The sequence below is a fragment of the Patagioenas fasciata genome, chromosome 4, assembly GCF_037038585.1.
Source record: "Patagioenas fasciata isolate bPatFas1 chromosome 4, bPatFas1.hap1, whole genome shotgun sequence".
In the NCBI taxonomy this organism is placed as follows: Eukaryota; Metazoa; Chordata; class Aves; order Columbiformes; family Columbidae; genus Patagioenas; species Patagioenas fasciata.
In genome coordinates this window covers 75,087,479-75,100,344 of record NC_092523.1, presented here as the reverse complement: position 1 = coordinate 75,100,344, position 12,866 = coordinate 75,087,479, and the positions used below count along the sequence as shown (strand labels likewise).

Here is a 12,866-nt window from a genome sequence, read left to right as displayed (position 1 = left end):
CAGGAGCAAAAACACGAGTTCCTCTTCCAAAGAGGAGTGTCAGACAGGGTCTGCCCTGAGGATGCACACCAGAGCAACACAAACCAGCACTGTCATCAATCACTATCCCAGAACCTGGGAAACTAACGCACATTTGGAATTCAGGAAGGAGATTCATCACAAAAAATTGTGTCTGTTCAAAGTGGAACGGAATCAGGTTGTGAACAGATGTAATGTTTCTGACCTCATAAAAGCGACAATATTTCAAGACAAGTAAAACTATAAACCAAAGAAAATGACATTTGCAGTTAGTTCCATTACCGCCAACAATGCAGACAGACTGGGTAGGAGTGGTGTGGCCAAGTGGTTACAGCAATGGATGAAATTTGGGTATAATCCCAGCTGAGACAATCACCACACTACCTCAAGAAAGCCATCTGACCTCCTTATGCCTCAATCAACCAGCTGGAAAACTGGATGAAAAGCAGGACTGGGTTGAAAACCAGATGTGCAGATAAATTGGGTCTTCCTGGGTAAATAAATTACAAAATACCCTATGCTGAACATAAAGAGTTTGATGCAGGTGGGAATGGTTTATTTAGCACTTTATTATGTGTTTGATTAAAAAATAGCACTAGGGACCAAGACTGTAAACACTGCCAATTTACTCAGAAATGCATTCACATTATCAGAATGAAATGAACTGGAAGGGAATGCAACAAGCAGAGAATACAAGACAAAATAATGAATTTTATAGGCAGAGTCCTCAGGAAGTCTTTAGCTCACGCACAGAGGTATTTCACACAGGATATCTTCAACGAGCTCATATTGCTCATCTGAGGAAACTCAAGAAGTCCTTTCATTCCTTCTTTAAAGTTCTAAGCTGCAAGCATGACTTTAAAAGCAACAGAAATGACGTTACATTTTTATGAAGGTCTCAACTCGTAATGTGTCATAAAAAAGTCCATAAAACAATGGATGAAGGCACAGATAAAGAACAACTTCATATACAGAGCAGATTGCACATAAAGATTTCTAATAGACAGGTGATTTTTCAGATCATTATCACTCTGAATGATTTAAGTGTATCTGCTCCTCATAAAGCAAAGTTTAAACATCCCACCTTGAATTCCTTTAAGACATCCAGTATTCATTCCATTAATTGGGGGAGCAAATGAACAGTCCTTTGGAAAAGTAAGCACACCTTATAAAGCACTATCTTAATGAAACGTCCAGTGCCATCTGGTTTATGCAAAAAAGAAGAAAGGCACATGCACATTCCCAGTTTTTGATCTTGCCACTGTTTAACTTCTGAGAAGTCGTTTTTTGCATCTTAGCCTCAGATGGCTCATATGTAAGAGGTATAATACTGATACATTGCATTGAACCAAAAAGTGCAATGACATAAACAAAACTTAAATCATCGCATATAAAGATTAGGTAAAGTAGCCTTCATTTAAAACTAGATCACAGAATCTGCATTCTTATCACAGACTATATGTTCTGAGATAACTAACACAAAACAACTAGATGCACAGGTATCAAGAAGAGAACAAGACGAAAACCAAGACAATGACCCCAAAATTTAGAATAAGGAATTTAACTTCAATAGCATTATATACATGTACCAAACATCACACTGCAAACTTTTCATTAAAGGAAGCAACACATCTCACATTCTTCTGTATCTCCAAAAGGAATGAACTGGTAAAATGTAGGAGCAGAATTAAGAACAATTGAAGTCAGGTCTCCAAGTAGCAGTATTACCAGAGCCTTAAACCACACAATCATTGAAGGAAAAGTGACTTCTAAAGATGCATGATGAATGGTCACACAGTAGGTAGTGCCTATTTTCTTACTTTCCATTGTGTTAAAGTAAAATATGTCTCTGAAAAACAATTGCTTTTTGCATGCTGAAATGCCAGCTGGCAACTACAGATCAGTGTCTGGCTCAGAGCCCATGCTTTGAAAGACACTTAAGTTCCTAAGAAATCTAAAAGTGACTTCTGTAGCAAGCAAACTTTGCTTGCTTCCCAAATCCTGCTCTGTCACAATTCTTACATACTAGCAATCTTTTCAGGCTTAAACACCTAATTTTACAGGTTTGAATAGACAATAGATGACAGGAAACAGAATAGACCTAGAAAAGATCAGTCTTGGATATCTCAGTTCAGAGAGTCAAAGGTAAACTAAATCATAGGTTTGGATTCTTCACCATAATCTTTGTTAGGAAAACAAAATCAACAACTTAATATAATGGGCTCCATTAGAAAAGGTAGATGCCCAATTCAGAATGACAAATAAATAACAGGACACCAGGTCCACACATTCATGAGGCTGACTTCACAAAATAATAGTTCTACTACTACAAGGAGGGGGTAGGAAGGATGACAAAACCTCATGGTTACAGCTACATAGGTAAGATTTTTCTCTCACAGAAAAAGAAAATATTCTGAAGTAATCACATCTAAGTGATCAAACTGTACTAACCTGGCATTTTAAACCAAACAAAATTACAGTTACAATTCAATGGCAAGAGTGGCAACACTGACTTTGCAGTAAAAAATTACAGAAAGAGAATACTATGCATTTCAAAATCCATGTGATCCCTGTAACTCCCAGTGAGGGCACATCCATTCAGCATATGTGGCAGTATAGAAGGTGGTTACAGACTTGAGAAAGTGGGTATCAAGCGCCAAAACAAGGTGCTTCACAAAACATTTTCATTATCCCTCACCTGGCTACTCTTCACCTGGCTCAATGTAGCATTGCACTGATGAGAAATTTTGTTGATGCACTCGACAGATTGAGGATTTTTGCAATGTAGGGAAGTCGAATTAATTGAGAAAAATCTATTTCCTTTTCCTACAATAAAACTCCGAGGAACATAACAGCAAAATGAAGTATACTTGTTGTTTTGCTATCACTTTTACACCAGAAAAGCTAAGATTCACTTAACACACGTTAGCCACCTTCCAGACAAGCAGAAGTCTGTGGAGATCTGGAATCCCTGCATATCTGTGAGCACAGCTGTTTTCAGAGTCAAATCCTTGCAATCTCCCTTCAAACCAATGATCAAAAGGTGAAGTTCTCCTTCATCTGTATGCTTCACACATGCTGTGAAGACATTGTTTCCAATAGCTGAAGTTGGCATGTTGACTATCAAATCCAAGTATCAGTCAATGCACTTTCTACACAAAAATGTATTTTGAGCTGCAGATCTCTACCCAGAATTCACTTAAGAGAACATAACCTGGCCTATTATTCTTTTCTACCAGAATATATGTTTTGAGACTAACACAAAATGATTACTTCAATTAGACTAAATTTACAGAACACGATACTGCCACATTTTTCCCCTCCAAAAATATATTAGCGATACAGGTAAAAAACACCACATTTTTCTTAAAAAAGCTTACATTACATTCTGTATTCTCGATTACATAATGTAATATAAGTTTGTTTTAAAATATAATTTTTAAGTATAAGTGTTGGCCTTATGTCAATTACGGAAACACTATATTGACCTCAAGTATGTTTAAAGTGCTCTTTCAAAGAGAAGAACATAATAAAATCATTTTTATAATCATCATAATCATTCACTATAAAGATCTTAGAAAATATGATTTCCATTCTCCTTGTTTATAGTCAAGTGATATCTTTAATGATAATGAATCCACACTGAGAAACAAAAATGTGCAGGCATTAATTTCTACTTGAACCAGCACAGTTATCAGAAATAATTAACCAAAACTGCCTATCCTGTGTTGTTAGTCCACCCAATGAATCTCTGAAAGTTACTCAAAGTTTTCGATACTACACTTCAAATAAACAGTACCATCTGCTTGTTCAGCAGCAATTCTGTAAAGTCAGCAAGTCTCTACTATTTCCATTAGTCACCCGAAATTACTTCTTTTCAAAGGTTTGCTGACAGGATACTGCTGATTAATTTCATCACTGCTTTTCTGCCTCCTCCCATTAGGAAAAGAGGGAATATGGCACAGAGTTCGCTAGTATGGTCTTTGCCAGGAAAAAAGTGAAGTGGGGTGGAAGGGAGGATATTATCAGAACCGCTTTATTCTGCCACAGTTAACTTGGTGCAGCTTCCCTCTATACACCAAGGCCAGAAGGAAAACATTTCCTTAATCAAAGGCACAGTCATGTACACGTGAAAAAATGTATCAGTGGGTCACCTTAGACTGTACTTTTGAAGCTCTGTCTTAATGAAACAAATGTTCACGTGCTTGAGGTACATTATTTTCGGATAGCAAAGTAGCCTCTTTTTGCCCTGAAGTGCTATGCCATTCAGGCTTTGCTCAACAGGATGACAGAGGATTCTTCTCCTGCCACCACTGGCTTTAACCAGACAGAGCTGAAGCCTCATAAACCAAAAGCTGTAACACTATATCCACTTTATAAAATAACTGTGGTTTTACTAGGGCTGAAGATTCTCTGCCATGAAGATGAGTGTCCCAGCAAAGTTCCTTCAGAAGTAAACACCAAGGCAGCAACATTTTGAAGTTTTCATTCTGATGAGGAGTGGGTCATAATCGACACTTGCTCATAGGAGCAACTCTGCAACAGTGACATTACAAGACTAAAAGTCTTGTCACACTTTCAACTGTGAGCAGAGGAATCATTACATCTTGGGATATCACTACTAAGAGGAAGCTTTCGAAGAGGTTTTTGCTTAGAGTGACATTACTCACAAGAATAAAAGGTAAAGATATTTTATTTGGAAACAATGCTTTTGGTTGAGTCTTTCAGCAGGGGCTTTCATTCCTGTATTATATAGTCCTTGATTTATAGCAAATGTATGCATTGATAGAAATGAATTGGGGAATATCCACAGAATTCCAAGTCTGCTTTAAGCATTCTCTACAAAAATATAATCAATGCTTTCCTAAAGCCAATAGTTTGCATATTAGTTTCTCTGCTTATAAGAACATGTATTTGTGCAGCATACACAGAGCACTGTAACAGTGGTTTACAATGCTAAACATTCTTTTTCTCCATTAAAAAAACCCCAGTATTTCATTACTTTTGTAAATGCCACTCTGGCAAAACAGCTGAAGTTGGCTTATACCAGTTGTTTATCCTCTTTGATAAAATTACAAGAGCAGAAGAAAAATGACATTTCGGAAATCACTAGAAAATGAAATAATGTTGTCTGCTCAGGATTTGATGGAAATTTTGTACAGAAAGGCACGGTAGCGATAGCCCAAGTATAGGAAAGAAACACGTCTCCAGTGTTCATATCATTTTTCATTGTCATCATGTGAAGTCTGCAGATCTCTGAAGACCAAAGTGTCACGAGAGTTAATAATAAAAAAACCCACCTTCAACCCAGGGCCTAGATTTCCCTTAGTGAGTTTTAAACCTGAATGACTGCTTCTGGAGACTACAAATGATTACTGATAGCAGAGAGGAAAGAATTCACGTGTCTGCTTTTACATTTTATCATAAACTTGCAAACTTCAGGTATGTCTGGAAGCCAAATATAAATTAATCACAGATCAAGCAGGTACTGCACAATCCAGTGTCTTCCTTATCTTTGAACCTCTCTCAGCTTGGATAGATGTGCTACTTCACTATGCTGGAAGAGAATAAAATAGATGAGCTGGAAATCCAGCCTTCATACTCAGGCAACCAAAGCAAGGGGCTCCCAACCACTAAAATACTGCCTGAATTCAGAGATTATGTATTATGAATTACTGTGGAATGTGATAAAGAAAGAAAATGTTAGTAATAATGGGATTCTCAACATCACATCTTCTGCTTCTGAATAAACCCAAGATTTTTTTCCCTTTGTTTGAGGAGTAAAAAAAAACAAGTGCAAAAATCACACTCCAGTACACTAGAAGTTAAAAGAATTCTCAAAACACTCAGGGCACGAAAAGCCAAAGCTCCTTTTCTTCAAAGACCTAAATGCTGGAGAACTGAGCTCCCCTAAGAATTCAGCTTCTCTGAGCAGAACTGTCTTCTTTCGCACACATAATTCAGTGCAAGAAGCAGCCAAGGAATAATTCCTGTAGAGGTTAAAGAGGATCTTGTGACTATCACTCAAGAATCCTCAGATGAGGAGAAGGAAGTCTGCACTGAAAGTAAGAATTACCTTTCTGTTAAAAAAACCAAACACACACACAAAAAGGTTTTCTAGGGTAGTTAATGGTCAAGAAAATAACACAAGTGTTCAGAATTTTAAGAATTTGCATGAGGGCTATTAATGTTATGCCAGCTCACTACAGTGGCTCAGAACACAAACGTGAGAAACCTCACAGGTGCTCTATTTAAAAGTAAAGAATGTGTAGAGATTACTGAGGACATACAGAGGAAAATATTTTTTTCTTCCTCAAAAGTACACACAAACACAAAAATTCATCCAAGAACCAACCACCCTCATCTTCTTATAGCATCTTACCCCTAATTCTAGGAATATAAAGGAAAGCAAGAACTATATCCCACAACTTGTAGCTTCCCCTGTTTCACTCTGCACTGAAACAGTAAGCATTCCATCTTTGGAAAAATAATTATATCTGTCAGGAATTCTGGGAAACTAAGATGAAAAGGGGAAAGAATTTACTTACAGTTACATCAATAATCAGCAAAGGGGATACATAAGCTACTCATGTAGGACCAGCTCATGGCTTTTCTGCAGCTAATGGAAAACTGAGTTTTATTTAAGCTAAATAAACGAGAACAGCAACCTAGAGTTTTGTGCTTGCAACAGAGAGATCAAAGCAACTTCAGGAGTTCTGCATTAAGACCTAAGTTCGGATCAGAGTGTACCTTTAAAGCATACCCTCCCAATCAGCTCCTCCTACCATGCTCGATTCAGAGTGGTTTCAGAGCACACAAACTGGATTCCTTTTATATGAACCAGAACACAAGATCCAGAACCTGCCTATTGCCTTGCAGCTGCTAATGGGCATTTGGTTCAGAGCAGACTGGACCTATATGGACTCGTCACCCTTAAAAGACGTATAGCACACTTTGCTTTACACATCTGTTCCTATTGGATCACATTACTTGCTAATATGGGCATAGCCTGAGAAAGGTCTCTTCTCTTAGTACAGGTCACCCAAGGTTTTTTTTTACCTCATCCTGTCCTGAGGTAACCTGTGCTCCTGGTTTCCACAATGACACTGCAGCACTGTGGGCCAAGGGGAGCACAGCCAGCCTACCAACTGTCCCTGTGACCAAGTCAGCTGCCCACCTCAGCCAGCACTCCCTGCAGCAGCTCCCTCCGAGCTGCAGCATCAGGAGGGCACAAGCAGAGGCAGAAGTCTGAGCTGCAGCCATCCACAGCTTCTCCCAGCAGGGAGAACACATGGTTGGCCTCTCAGGGCAGAGGACTCTTGCCCTACTGCAACTGAGGGCCAGGTATTGAGTAGACATTGTAAGATCATAGGGGTGCTTTCTCCCATTTAAGGTTACAACTGCATATTTTACTTTATGTTAAGGAACACCTGTATCTATGGCATGAGAATAATGTTTTGCTTAATGTCAGTCACGCTTTCTTCTTCCCACTGCAACAGAAGTGACAGGTCCCTAACTTCACTATACAAGGACACGGATTCTCTCATTCTTCCCGTGGTGCCCCAGGTGAATTAGAAAAATCTCATGAAGAATTTGATAAATGAAATCTTTTAAAAGAAAAGCTAGAAACGAAGTGCAGCTATTGATGCAGTTCGCATTATTGCAGCTGTGTGGCAGTACAAACTGAACTGACAGATGTAGAAATCCTGACTAGCTAATACTAAGTAACACCGTCCTTGCACCCAGACAGGATCGACTTTTTGTTATTCATTTCTCCAGTTCTGTGAAAGCACTGCCAGTTATTAAAAAAAAAAAGGAGCACGGCAGTCCTGTTGGCTACTTCTTGATAGAGAAGCTGTAGATTTAAGACTAGAAGATAATTTACCTTTTAAAAAATAAATTAGATTAAAAAAAATGAAAGTTATTTCAAATAAACAAATATAACCACTATATCCACTAAGCACAGATATTACTAGGAATGACAACTGAGCATGCTTTCTTTTTAATGAGTTACCAGCAGGAAAAGGACCTAGAACTTCGTAAACCCACACAAAAGTAATCTCCCTACTAATTTCTCAGCCTTTGAGATAAAGGCTGCACTTTAGGCATCTCTGCATCAGAGGATAAAATATTAGCAACAAGTCACATTCCTAATTAACACTCTGACCTCTCCCCATTTTATAAAGGTGCAACAGAATTTTTAAGGCTATGAATAAAAATTGCAACAGTGCACAGCTCTTCTAAACCCAGGCATTCCTGTAAATCAGTATACTTTGCAACAGTGTTCTTTTAACAAACAAAAATTTCTAAATATCTAAGGTTAAAAGCCATACTTAGGTACGCCTTAGTAGCTGGCTCAAAAAATCTGGATCCCTATATCAACAGTACAGATGCTATTCAAAAGTGAAACAGAGCAGAAAGTTCCAAGAGAAGAACAGTCTGCAAACTCAGGTGATCAAAGGGACTTTGCAACTAGGCCAATAAGCAACGGTGCTGTTAGGAATTTCATAGCTAACAACCAGTATTCCAAAAGGAATTGGATGTGCATCGCTTTGATCTATATCCCAGTATGCGTCATCACAACAGGCAGGAAACACCTATCAAGAGAGGTAACAATAAACTTAAGTGTAGTCAATGCAGATGCCTGTAACTATAAATTAGGAATGGATTAATCAGCATATAATTAATATTAAGCTTCCCTGAAAGTGATACAACTGTGATCATCAAAAGGGCAAACAGAGATGGATATAGTTGCATGTAGGAGAAAACCACATAACAAAAGTTGCCAGACGAAAGGAAAAGAGAGGCAGACTGTAAACATGCAGGACATACTCCCAAATACACACAGAGGATAACTAGTAAAACATAAACCAAAACAAGCCCTGCTGGGTGTACAAGAGACCAGCCCTTGTGGGGGCTGCAGAGCGGTGATAACATAAAAATATCAGGCATTAGATAATAGTAGAAGAAAGATCAGTCCACACCAGTTCTGACTTCATTTATTAAGCTCTCAAGCCTGATTACAGCTACCACTGTTAACTGTACATCACCAGCTCTGTGGTATTGTATACTCAGAGCTAATTTACAATGTGTTAAAGACTAACAATTTTGTGTACGCAGTGATGATTAATAATGTCCATGAGTTTACCTTTAGCAAGATCTGTGCTGTTAATGAATTAAATTAACAGTTTTAAACCTTACAACTGGCCTGATCTGCCAGCCTTCTAAACACTCCTATCACAGCAGTCTCCAATTCCCTGGTATCTACCTAGCTGTAAACCCATATATTGAATCCCAATCCAAGTTCCTTCTGTCAGCACATGTATCTGTCCATCTGAAGGTCCTTTTGGTTCAGGAGTCAAGCGACTTAATCAACTTAGTGCTGTCCTCATGACACGGTGCAGAAAAAGATGCTACACAATGTCTCCTGTAACATTATGTTCTATAAATGTGTAATTTCAAGGCTGGCACAACACTGATGTAGGGACAGTATGGGACTAATACAGCTTCTAGGTAGGAAAGCAGTTGGCTTGGAGTGAAGGCACAAGTCTGGGCCTCTGTGCACCGTAAAATAAGGAGCTTGAGCCCAAGGAGAGAACATCCATACGCACAGAAGAAATTATCTCAAACCACAATGACGTTAGAGATGTTTGCAAGCATATCAATGCATCTAAATAGACTGACGGTCTGATCCCTAATTAGTGACAAGAGCTCCCCTGAAGACATTGTTCAGTACTTCCAAATCTAAGAGCATGCTCTTTAAAAATAAAATCCATTTTTAGAAGTACACACTGTATAGCAAGTTTAATGAGTGTTAGCTCTGACTTTTTTTCCTTCCTAAAAGCAGGATGAAGTGCCAAACACGGTACTAAGTTAGAATAACCATATACTAACCACATCTTGTTCTTGCAAGTCTACAGACAATTTTATTCTAAACACAACTATAATAAATCAACATTAAGATTAATGATGTGGCTTAAATCCGGTTAGATTTGCACAGTACAAATTTGACATTTGGTTTTTCAGCCATTAGCTCATTAGTAGTAGTTTGCTTATTTACGCAGAATGGAATTTTAACACTGATCCTTACACAGTTCTGCGTAGAAGTATCTCAGCAGAACGAAGCCACCCTCCTGCTGAGGATTGCGTCTGGTCTGTTCGAGAGAACCTCAACATCCTGTTTCACAAGATACTGAAAACTCAAAACTCTCCACTGCTTTTGTTCCCAATTAACTTAGCATAACTCATCTTCCGCTCAAGATCCTTAATACTGCTTTTAGCACGGAAATCTGCATGAAGTGTCTACAAGCGACTACAGAAGAAGCACAGTAGAGCAAAATGTTGAAACATAATTACACACTTTTTCCACATCTACAGACTTTATGTTGTATAAAGCTATCATGTCTACTTTTTAATAGCATGAAGCAGACACTATTATAATCTCAAAGAGTAGGATTCCTCTGCTTTCTTTTTTCCTGGAAGAGAGGAAGACAAGAAACAATGTGCACTCACTGTTACGTTTCACATGTAAGGGAGATGTGGACATGTGTTCCAAGCTGTCTTTGTGCTGCCACCGTACAGTGCAGCCAACTTATACAAGCAAAGAATTTGGTTCTGTACCTAGAAAGGTCACTCAGACATGAAGAGCAATAATGTTCACCTCGACTGCCTCACGAAAGCCATATCCCTTTTCCATTCCAAACAATTGTTTTCTCATTGTGAGGGGAAAGGAAGTCAGAGGAGACAACCTATGCTAAAAGGAATGCTGCGGGAAGATTTGAAGTCAGACTCCAAATTACTTAATACTCCTACATGAAGAAAAGCATCATTGAATGATATATAAACAAGTCTGGACTAATGGCTGATCTTTCGTCATAGCTTTGGAAGTAAAGCATTGGCAAGAAACTAAGGCAAAACTCTACAGATTCTAAATGCCCAAACTATAGACTCTCACACATGCTTAGGAAAATAAAATAATTCTAAGTTTGTTTATTAACACTACTTCATTTTAGTGCCTCATCATTTATCCTTGCTAAATGCAGCCTCATTATGACATATGGATTTCTCATGTGAAATTCCAACACAGACTTGATTCAAAGCAGAATACACTCAGCCCTTGAAGTGCTGCTCAATATGCAGCTCTTTGAGTCAAATCATGTAAAACCTTCAGCCTTTTGATGACTTTCACCTGTCTCACAATATTTTTGATGAATCCCTGGCTACTCAATAATTGCTTTTTTTTCCCCCATCTAATAACCTCTTCTATACCGTAGTTTCACTTCGAGTTTGCCAAAAGCGCATTAACAGCAAGGATGGCATAAAGAAATCTAATCCAATCAGTAAGCAAATAAAATGCACTCATCTGAATCGGTCAGATCATGTTTTCTCCAAACTAGTAAACAGCTGCACAGTCTGCTTCCCATCAAATGTCCCATGTATAACAAACTATACCTTGTATCTCTGATGGTTCACTGGGAATTTTGCAAAACCATGACTTTCAAAACATATGACAACTGTATTTTATTGAGGAAAGGAGTAGGCTTAGACTGCCCAAGCCACGAATTGAAGACCAATCCAGAAACTCTCCTGTAGGTGCCAAACGTCTGCTGAATGTCAGTATTTGCTGGCGTTTTTATTATTATGAATACAAGTGCAGACCGACTTCTTCAAAGAAGAAACACACTTCAAGCGTGACACAAAAGGAAAAGCTCACAACTCCTATCATAACAACACAGGAGCAGAGAAAATAACTCCTTTAACACTGTCTGGAAAAGGTATCCCAAAGGAATAGTTGTAAATGTGTTTAAAAGATGGAGAACCTTAAAAACAAATTCACATCTTACATTCTGGTCTGTGGTACCAACAACGCTAAAATAAATACCAACTTCGAAAATCTAGTAAAATTCTGACTGCCACAAACACGAGAACTACCCTAAGTCAGACTACTGAAGCACAAAACTTCTACCACCATAATGTTTTGTGACTTATTTTCAACTCATTCCTAAGGAAAAAAATCCTTGCATGTGCAAGAAGACACAAGGAAGTCAGCCAGACTGAGACACATTTTCAAATCTCTGAACAGCAGTAAACTATTACGAGCTTAAATCAGGTATTTAGTATTTTTGCTTGACTATGTACATATATTCCTATCCCTTTAAAAATTTAACTGATTCCTGTACATTCTTCAGAGAGCTGATTTTACACTGATGTGACTGTTATAAAACAAAATAAAGTGCATATTTTCTCTGACTCATAGTAACAACAAAGAGGACAACAAAGCGGGAATAATCAAAGAGGAAATAATGGCCCAGACTACAATCTCTCACAGAGAGGACAATGGAGACTGGTCTGGTAAAAACAACAGGACATCAATGCCTAAAATTCTTGTTCTATCCTATCCTATCCTAAAACTCACATCCATAGTTGCAGCCTAAGTTCCCTGTGGCACCCAACTCCAAAAGAGCTCCCCTGCTCTTACTGTGATTCACTGTGGAAGCACAGTAAAGAAAACTGGAATTAATGTCACTCTTAGAAGCATTAATTGAAGTTATGATGTCTACACGTCTATCCCCTGAATAAAACACAGAAAACACTAAAGAACTACATTAAATCCAGTTTCTGCATCTGTTTACCCATAGTAAGAATTGCAAAGAGTCAACTCATTTCATCCATTTGAGAGTTCTTGAAATCTACCTGATAGAGCTCTAACAGCAGCATGTGCTCCTTCCAGGATCGTAAATATGCATCACTCAAAAGAGAAGATAATCTGGCCATAAATTACCAAACACTTATTTGCATCACTCTTTGAAAGGGAAATTGAGCATGTTAACTTTGAGGACAATGACAAA

General features: G+C 38.2%; 1 protein-coding gene across 5 annotated transcripts in view; it reads right to left on the bottom strand.

Annotated features, from left to right (window-relative positions):
* Positions 1-12,866, bottom strand: part of TBCK (TBC1 domain containing kinase) — a 95,889-nt gene that overhangs the window by 71,765 nt on the left and 11,258 nt on the right. The window lies entirely within an intron of this gene.